We start from the raw sequence: 12195 nt of genomic DNA, 5'->3' as shown, positions 1-12195 counted from the left end.
GATGGGTAATGTAGGGTATGTAAACATTATATTAAGTGGCATTGTTTAAAGTGGCTAGTGGTACATTTTTACATAATTTCCATCAATCAGGAGGTGTGTGTGAGGGGGGAGGGGTTGTTCAAAGCCTAAAATGAAACAAATGATATACATAGGACAATTTGGAGGTACCTAGAAGGCACAACCATATATGCCTTTTTTTAAGAACAACATTTGTCTCTCTCTTTCTGTAAACAGACCAGCCTCCAGTCTCCAGTCTACCATCACTGCTCAGGATGGAAGCACTATAATTGCTCCAGTAATCAACAACTCATTTTAGGAGATTCCCTTAACATTAACTCTCTCTCTCTCTCTGTCTCTCACTCTCTCACTCTCTCTCTCTCTGCAGTGTGTTGTGTGAGTTGGTCCATTTTACTTACCCCGAGTGTGTGTAACGGATGTGAAATGGCTAGCTAGTTAGCGGGTACGCGCTAATAGCGTTTCAATCAGTTACGTCACTTGCTCTGAAACCTAGTTTGTAGGTGACCAAATACTTATTTTCCACCATAATTTGCAAATAAATTCATTAAAAATCCTACAATGTGATTTTCTGGATTTTGTTTTCTCATTTTGTCTGTCATAGTTGAAGTGTACCTATGATGAAAATTACAGGCCTCTCTTATCTTTTTAAGTGGGAGAACTTGCACAATTGGTGGCTGACTAAATACTTTTTTGCCCCACTGTATCTGGTTGGGGGAGTGAGATACTGATTCCTGCAGTGAGGAAACGTAGAAAGGCAATGTAAGTACATTAATAACAAAATGGCAAACTCACACATACCACAAAACTATAAATAATTATACAATTTTAGACATTAGGGGCTTTGGTGTGTTATTTTTTAAATTCACTTTGACACTTTGATGCATCAATACGGTGCAAGACACAACAGCATTGGGGACAAACATATGACACTCTGTATGAATTATATTTTCTTTGCTTCTATAGATTGTTTAGACATAGTCTTTCAGTTGAGAGCTGTGAATCACTGGCCTTCATACTCCAATCATCAGACTCACTTCTAAAAGAGCTGGACCTGAGGAGAGTTATGGTGAGGGCAGACTGTGTTCTCTTAGCTGGACTGAAGCAATCACACTGTAAACTAGGGACATTGAGGTCAGTACTTTTGAAATTTTGAGTGGTCTCGCAATTATGACTCAGTGGCCTTGTGGTTAGAGCATCCGCCCTCAGATTGGAAGGTTGTGAGTTTGATGCCTGGCTGAGTCATCCCAAAAACTGTAAAAATGGGACCTGATGTGTCTGCTTGGCATTAATGAGACAGATTCATGGTAAGGCCCTACGATAGACTAGTGTCCTGTCCAGGGGGTGTGCTTCTACATAAAGCGGCTTCACGTTATAGAAACAGGAGATAGGATCCTGCCATATGAACTGGTCTGGCTCGCATAAGGCTACTTACTTCACATTATGATAGCCTATAGATGTCTTAATTGTTGGACAGTTTGTTGGGGTCAAAATGTCTCCTGTTTTGTTCTAATAATTATTTTAATTGGTACTCACACACCTACAGTCACATGCATACAATGAGTGTATAAAACATTAGGAACACTTGCTCTTTCCATGACATAGACTGACCAGGTGAATCCAGGAAAGCTATGATCCCTTATTGATGTTGCTTGTTAAATCCACTTCAATCAGTGTAGATGAAGGGGAGGAGACAGGTTAAAGAAGGATTTTTAAGCCTTGAGACATGGATTGTGTGTCTGCTATTCAAAAGTTTTTAAGTGTCATTGAACAGGGTATGGTACTAGGTGCCGGGCACAGCGGCTTGTGTCAAGAACTGCAACACTGCTGGGTTTTTCACGCAGTTTCCCGTGTGTATCAAGAATGGTCCACCATAAGGAGTGGGCTGGATGGGGGGGGGTCTGAATACATTTCACGAAATGAATATGATTTCGGAATGTAATGCCCCTTTAATTGTTCTATCTCTAATAATAGACACATCAACATTGGATTTCACTGATTGTATTAAATGTAACATTTAGGTTTTATCCATAGGATCAGATGGTTGATTAGCACAAGTTGGCAGGTAAAAGATGGCACCAATGGCAGTAGGGGTGTGGGTCAGCATACAGTATGTAGGCTGCTGTAAATCAAATCTTAAACCCTCTATTGTTGCTTGGTCTTATGGACTTCAAGCTGCCACATGGCAACGACAAACAAGCCCTTGACAAAGAAACTCCTGCAGCATGGAAACACAGAGAGAGAGGTCCAGAAAACAAGGCGCACATTAACGTTACATTACAAAGTGCCTGGAAATATCTCACACATACTGGTGAGTTTGACATTTTCAATCGCCTTACAGAAACATGACTCTTTTTGTCAAGCCTTTCTAAGAGAGAGAAAGATTAGGTTCTTGTTCAGTCACACTGTTCATATAAAGGGAGACGGACATGTAAGCACAAAAACTTAAACTAGTTTTGAATATTTCATCTCTGAAAATTATGAAATTATATTATACCGAAATTATGTTCTTTATATAGACTTCAATGTTTACATGAGTGGATAATTTTGGTCTATTTTCAGTATTCATTTCAGTTTCATTAGGAGCAATCTGTAGCATGACCAGTGAAATGTGGTGTATCAGTGAAGGAGGAAAATATCCATCTTTCTTGTCCTCCACTCCAGAGTGGTTATTAGAGTCTTGGTCAGAGCAGGAGGGCTCTTCTACTCATTACAGTATACAGTACATTGACTCTTAAGGTAGGGTCAGGGTGATACCAAAACATGACTTTATGCTGTGTACTGTAGTATTGTGTTTAGTGTTCTGTTTAGATGCTAAGTTAGCCTGATCCACCAGCCTGACCACTGCGCTGAACTTTCCTTTCACTTCATGTAAGTTTGCGAGGTCAGGATGGTCGCGCGAGGCTAACACTACTGTAAGTAGACACTAAACATTGTTGTGACACTGTCATAAGAATGACTATATACCTGACAGTACATGAAATGACAAGCAATGACACTGAAGTGATTTCCTCTGAAGCATCATGGCAGTTTCTTAAGAGTGTTCGTAAGGAACACTAGGAACCAGCTGGATTGCATCCACAAAGAGGGACCTTTTGGCTTGCACCTTAGGAATCCATTAGTCCAGCAACCACAGTTGTAGCGTTAGCAATGTGCCCTTAACTGACCCTTTAGAGTGGTTGTTTTATTACTGGGAAATATATTTAATCCTGACTATGTCACTGATCCTAAAGCATGATAAAAGATGATCAACACAACATGACAGTGTTAGATTTGAAGGAGAGTGTATTTCCACTGTAAACTCTGAGACTGGTAACTAGATTGAGGGACGTAGAAAGCAATTGTCATTCTAGAGTAGTATGAGCATTAATCATGAGCACTGCGTGTGGTGCTGATCAGGCAGAATCCCTAATCACTTCTCTCGCTACCCTCATTTCCGCTCATCCAGCCCACTCCCTATACATGCGTAAGCAGAGAAAGAGAGGGTGTGGGAGTATGCTGTGGTGATTAAGAGCACTTGGAGGAAATCAATATATTACACAGGACAATACATATATAAAAAATATAAAAAACTGGGGGAATGATATTTACTTTTTAAAAATGTTTTACATTTTATTTTTTTAAACGAACAACAACTTACAGACATACACAAACCTTCAGGAATTAAAATGCTCCATGTTCTGACCTTCATGCCTAACCAGATGAAGCCTCTAGGATCTTTGACAGATGTTTGTCTACAGCTTTCAGTATTTAGTCAATGTTGCAAAATAACGGACTACTCGAGACTTAAATACCTCTTATCAATTACCTGGTCATTTTAAATTACGCCAGTCTTTCAATCAAATAAAATTGTATTTGTCACATACTTCGTAAAAAACAGTTGTAGACTAACAGTGAAATGCATACTTGAAGTTTCTTCCCAACAATGCAGAGAGAAAGAAAATAGCTAGATAATAGAAATGTAATAACACGTAATAGTAAAAGTAATAATAAATACACAATGAGTAACGATAACTTGTCTATGTACACAAGGTACCATTACGGAGTCGATCTGCAGGGTAAGTGCATTGGCTATGATGTCATTATGGTACAAAGTCCATGATCAGCGCTTTCATTTGGAAACTAGGCTCGGATTTGGATTACGACATTGGATTATGTTTTATCCTGTTTGCCATTATAGAAGATCCCAATGGCAATATGCAATACCATCTGTTGGCTATTACAGTATTGTTGCACGTTAATACTGTGGGTGGATTTAGTATTTCATTTGATTTATTTAGTGGATTTAGTATCTACTGTTGGTTGACACAAGGACAGACGTGGTATATAACAGTTCACTAAAGCCAGATACAGAAATAGAGTAACTCTAAAGCAAATCCACAGTGCCAGAAATCCATGCATATGTTAAAATATTTTTGCTATTTATATACATGGTACACCACAAGTGATAAACAAATTAAAAAATAAGATATTCAAGTTGTGGCTTGTGAGACTCCCTGAGAATTTTATATGGTATATGAAATTACTTTAAGCTTGTCCATTAACTTGATTTGTGACTGAAATGTCCTGCCTTTGTGACTCCCATTTTGGAGGAGAGACAGATGAGAGACGGAAGAGTCACTGACCTACTCTATTCACACAAACAAGAAAGAGTCTGTGTAAGTCACTGACCTACTCTACTGACAAAAACAAGATAGCGTGTGTAAGTCAAACCTTATTTTATCAACTATTCTGTATAGGATAGCTTGCTTTGTACGATAGTTTCAATGTCGTGTTTTTGTGATGTGTGTGTGTGTGTGTGTGTGTGTGTGTGTGTGTGTGTGTGTGTGTGTGTGTGTGTGTGTGTGTGTGTGTGTGTGTGTGTGTGTGTGTGTGTGCGTGTGTGTGTGTGTGTGTGTGTGTGTGTGTGTAAATCACTGTGCTCAGAAAGAGCTGGACTGAAAAGAAAGGATGTGGGGAGGACACACTGATTCATAGTATAATCGACAATCTGTGGTCAAGCCCGCCGGGAAGAAACGGTGACCTCAACAAGATGATATGGTGTTTAAAAACACTTTCAAACCCCCTCTCAAAAAGGTTCTCGACAAAGAACAAAAACTTTCGCATACTTAGCGGTTGCCATGGCACGGCCTCACAATGTTTGTTACATCATAGAGGGTGTTACTACATTCCATACATTCTTAAGAGATCAGAGGGATATTTTGGCATGTAATATGGGCTCCACCTCATGAAGCTGATATATGGAACCATTCTCCACAGCGCTGGGGTGAGTGCTGCATAGTACAGGTCTCAATGGCTTCATTATCTTCCAGAGTCCTTCTCTGCGTGAACGTACTTCAGTGGATGATAATTCCTTCTATTGCAGAACACCACTAACAATGAGATGCAGTGTGGGGGATTAGGAAAAGAGACAAGACACTGCAAATTGACTCTGCATGCCTTGGCTTTAATTGCTGGTTGCCTTTCAAAAGATCCCAAAAATACAATTTTTATTATGTTAGAGAGTTGAATAACAACTACAAAGCAGGGGTGGAAAAAGTACCCAACTGTCATACTTAGTAAACATACCTTAATAGAAAATGACCCAGTAAAATACTACTTGAGTAGTAGCATTCTAAAAGTATTTGGTTTTAAATATACTTAAAGCATCAAAAGTAAGTGTACAGTAATTACGATAATATACTTAAGTATCAAAAGTAAAAGTAGAAATCATTTCAAATTCCTTATATTAAGCAAACTTGACGGCACCATTTTCTTGTTTTTTTATTTATTTACAGATAGCTAGGAGTACACTCCAACACTCAGATATAATTTCCAAACAAAGCATGTGTGTTTAGTGAGTCCGCCAGATCAGAGGCAGAAGGATGACCAGGGATGTTCTCTTGAGAAGTGCGTGAATTGGACAATTTTTCTGTCCTGCTAAGCATTCAAAATGTATCAAGTACTTTTGGGTGTCAGGGGAAATGTATAGAGTAAAAAGTACATTATTTTATTTTGGAATGTAGTGCAGTAAAAGTAAAAGTTGTAAAAAATATAAATAGTAAAGTACAGATACCCACAAAAACTACTTATGTATTACTTTAAAAAATGTTTACACCACTGCTACAAAGACAGTGCTCCACCCAAGCAAACTAGATACCCACTAGATACTTGACTGAAAACATCTGGCGCTTATTTAATGTAGACATCTTGAGGGAGTGCCAGTTATGACAAGTTGTTGACCTTAGAGATGTGAAGTAATGCTTCAACATAATGGTTGTGTTTACATCACTTCTCGCATAGTCAAGTCAAGCACATGTTCATGGAATGCTTTCAGTCATGTAATGGATATAGACACAGTAGGCTACTGCACAACATTAACTAGCCAAACACAAAGACTGCTCTTCACGTTCCAAAAGTTCTTAGAACATCCAAATTGGAGCATCAAATGAACACATTCATTGTGGTATCAGTAACAAGTCAAATGAGAGTTGACTTTAAAGTATAACTTGAGCATGATATCAAAGGTTTGGTGTTATAGGTATGTAGATACTAGAAAAGTGCCTGCAAGAGCATTTGATTTATTTTGTACCTTACTAGGCAAGTCCTTTTAGAAACAATTCTTATTTACAATGATGACTTAGGAACAGTGGGTTTACTGCCTTGTTCAGGGGCAGAACGACAGATTTTTACCTTGTCAGCTCGGGGATTCAATCTTGCAACCTTTCGGTTACTAGTCCAACACTCTAACCACTAGGCTACCTGCCGCACCAATGGGGATGTGACTGAATAAACGTAAAGGTCCCGAGTGTGCTCATGCAGTTGGTGAGGTAACGTTGTCGGCTAATTGTATTAGATTACATCAGTCAATACAGATCAATCCATTTAGAGCTATGTGGAATGATTACAGGGGTTAGACATTAACCTCAAGGAACATATGTCTGTAGCCTAAATAATGTATCACTTTCTGAGGAATGATAAAACAAGATAACACCTTATTTGATTGGAAGAATGATAGGTGGTGATAAAGTAATTAGCCCACCCTAAAGTTTACCAAAATGAGTTGTGTTGTTTTGCTTTGTAAAACGGTTCAAGGCACAGATGCTGATGTTAAGTGGCAGTGTATATTATTGTTGCAACATTGCCCTCTGTAGGAAATATTTAGGAATGCCTGATATCTAGGAATGCCTGACTAGAAAAATATCATTGTGTCAGTTCTGCATGTTACATTTCTATGTCCAGATCTCCAAACTAAAAGGAAGTTTCATAATCTTTTTAAAGGAATACTGTATTAGCTGTATGACTGTTTCTGTTGATGCTCCAGCTTGGTCTTTTGAAGTGAATTTGAACAAATAAATAAAGCGAAGCCAGTTTAGAAAGGAAAGCCGAGTGTGGTGGCACCAAATCAAACTTTGTCACATGCGCCGAATATAACAAGTGTAGACCTTACCGTGAAATGCTTACTTACAAGCCCTTAACCAACAGTACAGTTCAAGAAGAGTTAGGAAAATATTTACCAAATAAACTAAAGTAAAAAATAAGAAGTAACACAATAACATAACAATAACGAGGCTATATACAGGGGTACCGGTACCAAGTCACTGTGCGGGGGTACAGGTTAGTTAGGTAATTGGTACATAGGGGTGAAGTGACTATGCATAGATAAAAAACAGCGAGTAGCAGCAGTGTAGAAAACAAATGGTGGCCATTTGATTAATTGTTCAGCAGTCTTATGGCTTGGGGGTAGAAGCTGTTAAGGAGCCTTTTGGTCCTATACTTGGCGCTCCGGTACGCTTGCCATGCGGTAGCTGAGAAAACAGTCTATGACTTGGGTGACTGGAGTCTCTGGCAATTTAATGGGCTTTCCTCTGACACCGCCTATTACAGTTGAAGTCGGAAGTTTACATACACTTATGTTGGAGTCATTAAAACTAGTTTTTCAACCACTCCACAAATTTCTTGTTAACAAACTATAGTTTTGGCAAGTCGGTTAGGACATCTACTTTGTGCATGACACAAGTAATTTTTCCAACAATTGTTTACAGACAGATTATTTCACTTTTAATTCACTGTATCACAATTCCAGGGCGTCAGAAGTTTACATACACTAAGTTGACTGTGCCTTTATACAGCTTGGAAAATTCCAGAAAACAATGTCATGGCTTTAGAAGCTTCTGAGAGGCTAATTTATATCATTTGAGTCAATTGGAGGTGTATCTGTGGGTGTATTTCAAGGCCTACCTTCAAACTCATTGCCTCTTTGCTTGACATCATGGGAAAATCAAAAGAAATCAGCTAAGACCTCATAAAAAAACATTGTAGACCTCCATAAGTCTGGTTCATCCTTGGGAGCAATTTCCAAATGCCTGAAGGTACCACGTTCATCTGTACAAACAATAGTACGCAAGTATCAACACCATGGGACCACGCAGCCGCCATACCGCTCAGGAAGGAGACGCGTTCTGTCTCCTAGAGATGAACGTACTTTGGTGCGAAAAGTGCAAATCAATCCCAGAACAACAGCAAAGGACTTTGTGAAGATGCCGGAGGAAACAGGTACAAAAGTATCTATATCCACAGTAAAACGAGTCCTATATCGACATAACCTGAAAGGCCGCTCAGCAAGGAAGAAGCCACTTCTCCAAAACTGCAATAAAAAAGCCAGACCCCGGTTTGCAACTGCACATGGGGACAAAGATCGTACAGTTTGGAGAAATGTCCTCTGGTCTGATGAAACAAATAGAACTGTTTGGCCATAATGACCATCGTTATGTTTGGAGGAAAAAGGGGGAGGCTTGCAAGCCGAAGAACACCATCCCAACCGTGAAGCACGGGGGTGGCAGCATCATGTTGTGGGGGTGCTTTGCTGCAGGAGGGACTGGTGCACTTCACAAAATAGATGGCATCATGAGGATGGACAATGATGTGGATATATTGAAGCCACATCTCAAGACATCAGTCAGGAAGTTGAAGCTTGGTCCCAAATGGGTCTTCCAAATGGACAAAAACCCCCAAGCATACTTCCAAAGTTGTTGCAAATGGCTTAAGGACAACAACGTCAAGGTATTGGAGTGGCCATCACAAAACCCTGACCTCAATCCTAAAGAAATTTTGTGGGCAGAACTGAAAAAGCATGTGTGAGCAAGGAGGCCTACAAACCTGACTCAGTTACACCAGCTCTGTCAGGAGGAATGGGCCAAATTCACCAAACTTATTGTGGGAAGCTTGTGGAAGGCTACCCGAAACGTTTGACCCAAGTTAAACAATTTAAAGGCAATGCTACCAAATATGAATTGAGTGTATGTAAACTTCTGACCCACTGGGAATGTGATGAAAGAAATAAAAGCTGAAATAAATCATTCTCTCTACTATTATTTTGACATTTCACATTCTTAAAATAAAGTTGTGATCAAAACTGACCTAAAACAGGGAATTTTTACTTGGATTAAATGTCAGGAATTGTGAAACTGAGTATAAATGTATTTGGCTGAGGTGTATGTGAACTTCTGACTTCAACTGTATTGAGGGGAGGATGGATGGGGCCATGTATCGCGAGATCTTGGCCAACAACCTCCTTCCCTCAGTAAGAGCATTGAAGATGGGTCGTGGCTGGGTCTTCCAGCATGACAACGACCCGAAACACACAGCCAGGGCAACTAAGGAGTGGCGCCGTAAGAAGCATCTCAAGGTCCTGGAGTGGCCTAGCCAGTCTCCAGACCTGAACCCAATAGAAAATCTTTGGAGGGAGCTGAAAGTCCGTATAGCCCCGCGACAGCCCCGAAACCTGAAGGATCTGGAGAAGATCTGTATGGAGGAGTGGGCCAAAATCCCTGCTGCAGTGTGTGCAAACCTGGTCAAGAACTACAGGAAACGTATGATCTCTGTAATTGCAAACAAAGGTTTCTGTACCAAATATTAAGATCTGCTTTTCTGATGTATCAAATACTTATGTCATGCAATAAAATGCAAATTAATTACTTAAAAATCATACAATGTGATTTTCTGGATTTTTGTTTTAGATTCCGTCTCTCATAGTTGAAGTGTACCCATGATAGAAATTACAGACCTCTACATGCTTTGTAAGTAGGAAAACCTGCAAAATCGGCAGTGTATCAAATACTTGTTCTCCCCACTGTAGGTCCTGGATGGTAGGAAGCTTGTACTGGGCCGTACGCACTACCCTCTGTAGCGCCTTACGGTCAGATGCCGAGCAGTTGCCATACCAGGCGGTGATGCAACCGGTCAGGCGGTGATGCAACCGGTCAGGATGCTCTCGATGGTGCAGCTGTAGAACTTTTTGAGGATCTGGGGACCCATGCCAAATCTTTTTAGTCTCCTGAGGGAGAAAACGTTTTGTCTTGCCCTCTTCACGACTGTCTTGGTGTGTTTGGACCATGATAATTTGTTGGTAATGTGGACACCAAGGAACTTGAAACTCTCGACCCACTCTATTATAGCCCCGTTGATGTTAATGGGGGCCTTTTTGGCCAGCCCTTTAATGTAGTCCACGATCAGCTCCTTTGTCTTGATCACATTGAGGGAGAGGTTATTGTCCTGGCATCACACTGCCAGGTCTCTGACCTCCTCCCTATAGGCTGTCTCATCGTTGTCGGTGATCAGGCCTACCACTGTTGTGTCGTCAACAAACTTAATGATGGTGTTGGAGTCTTGTTTGACCACGCAGTCGTGGGTGAACAGGAAGTACAGGATGGGATTAAGTGCGCACCTCTGAGGGGCCCCAGTGTTGAGGATCAGCGTGGCAGACGTTTTGTTGCCTACCCTTACCATCTGGAGACAGCCCGTCGTCAGTAAGTCCAGGATCCAGTTGCAGAGAAAGGTGTTTAGTCCCAGGGTCCTTAGCTTAGTGATGAGCTTTGAGGGCACTATGGTGTTGAACACTGAGCTGTAGTCAATGAACAGCATTCTCACATAAGTGTTCCTTTTGTCCAGGTGGGAAAGGCAGTGTGGATTGCGTCATCTGTGGATCTGTTGGGGCGGTATGCGAATTGGAGGGGGTGTAGGGCAGTGGTTCCCAAACTTTTTATAGTTCCGTACCCCTTCAAACATTCAACCTCCAGCTGCATACCCCCTCTAGCACCAGGGTCAGCGCACTCTCAAATTTGTTTTTTTTGCCATCATTGTAAGCCTGCCACACACACACTATGCGATACATTTACTAAACATAAGAATGAGTGGGAGTTTTTGTCACAACCCGGCTCGTGGGAAGTGACAAAGAGCTCTTATAGGACCAGAGCACAAATCATTATATAATAATAATCAATAATTTTGCTCTTTATTTAACCATCTTACATATAAAACCTTATTTGTTAATCAAAAATTGTGAATAACTCACCACAGGCTAATGAGAAGGTTATGCTGGAAAGGACGCGCGTACATAACTCTGCAATGTTGAGTTGTATTGGAGAGAGTCTCAGTCTTAAATCATTTTTCACACACAGTCTGTGCCTGTGTTTAGTTTTCATGCTAGTGAGGGCCGAGAATCCACTCTCACATAGGTACGTGGTTTAAAGGGCATCAGTGTCTTAACAGTGCAATTTGCCAAGGCAGGATACTCTGAGCCCAGCCCAATCCAGAAATCTGGCAGTGGCTTCTGATTAAATTCAATTTTCTCAGAACCGCTTGTTGCAATTGTGATGAGGCTCTCTTGTTCAGATATCAGAAAGTACTTGCGCACCCAACTCACTCAGGTGCTTCGCCATATCACATTTGACATTGTCCGTAAGCTTGAGTTAATTTGCACACAAAAAATCATACAATGATGGAAACACCTGTGTGTTGTCCTTGTTAATGCAGACAGAGAAGAGCTCCAACTTCTTAATCATAGCCTCAATTTTGTCCCGCACATTGAATATAGTTGCGGAGAGTCCCTATAATCCTAGATTCAGATCATTCAGGCGAGAAAAAACATCACCCAGATAGGCCAGTCGTTTGAGAAACTCGTCATCATGCAAGCGGTCAGACAAGTGAAATGATGGTCAGTAAAGAAAACTTTAAGCTCGTCTCTCAATTTTTAAAAAAACGTGTCAATACTTTGTCCCTTGATAACCAGCGCACTTCTGTATATTGTAAAAGCATTATATGGTCGCTGCCCATATCATTGCATAATGTAGAAAATACACGAGTGTTCAGGGGCCTTGCTTTAAGAAAGTTAACCATTTTTACTGTAGTGTCCAAAACGTC

The sequence above is a fragment of the Salvelinus alpinus genome, chromosome 11 (genome assembly GCF_045679555.1).
Source record: "Salvelinus alpinus chromosome 11, SLU_Salpinus.1, whole genome shotgun sequence".
NCBI classification, from domain to species: Eukaryota; Metazoa; Chordata; class Actinopteri; order Salmoniformes; family Salmonidae; genus Salvelinus; species Salvelinus alpinus.
The sequence above is the reverse complement of the archived record's forward strand: the minus strand, read 5'-3'. Positions refer to the sequence as shown.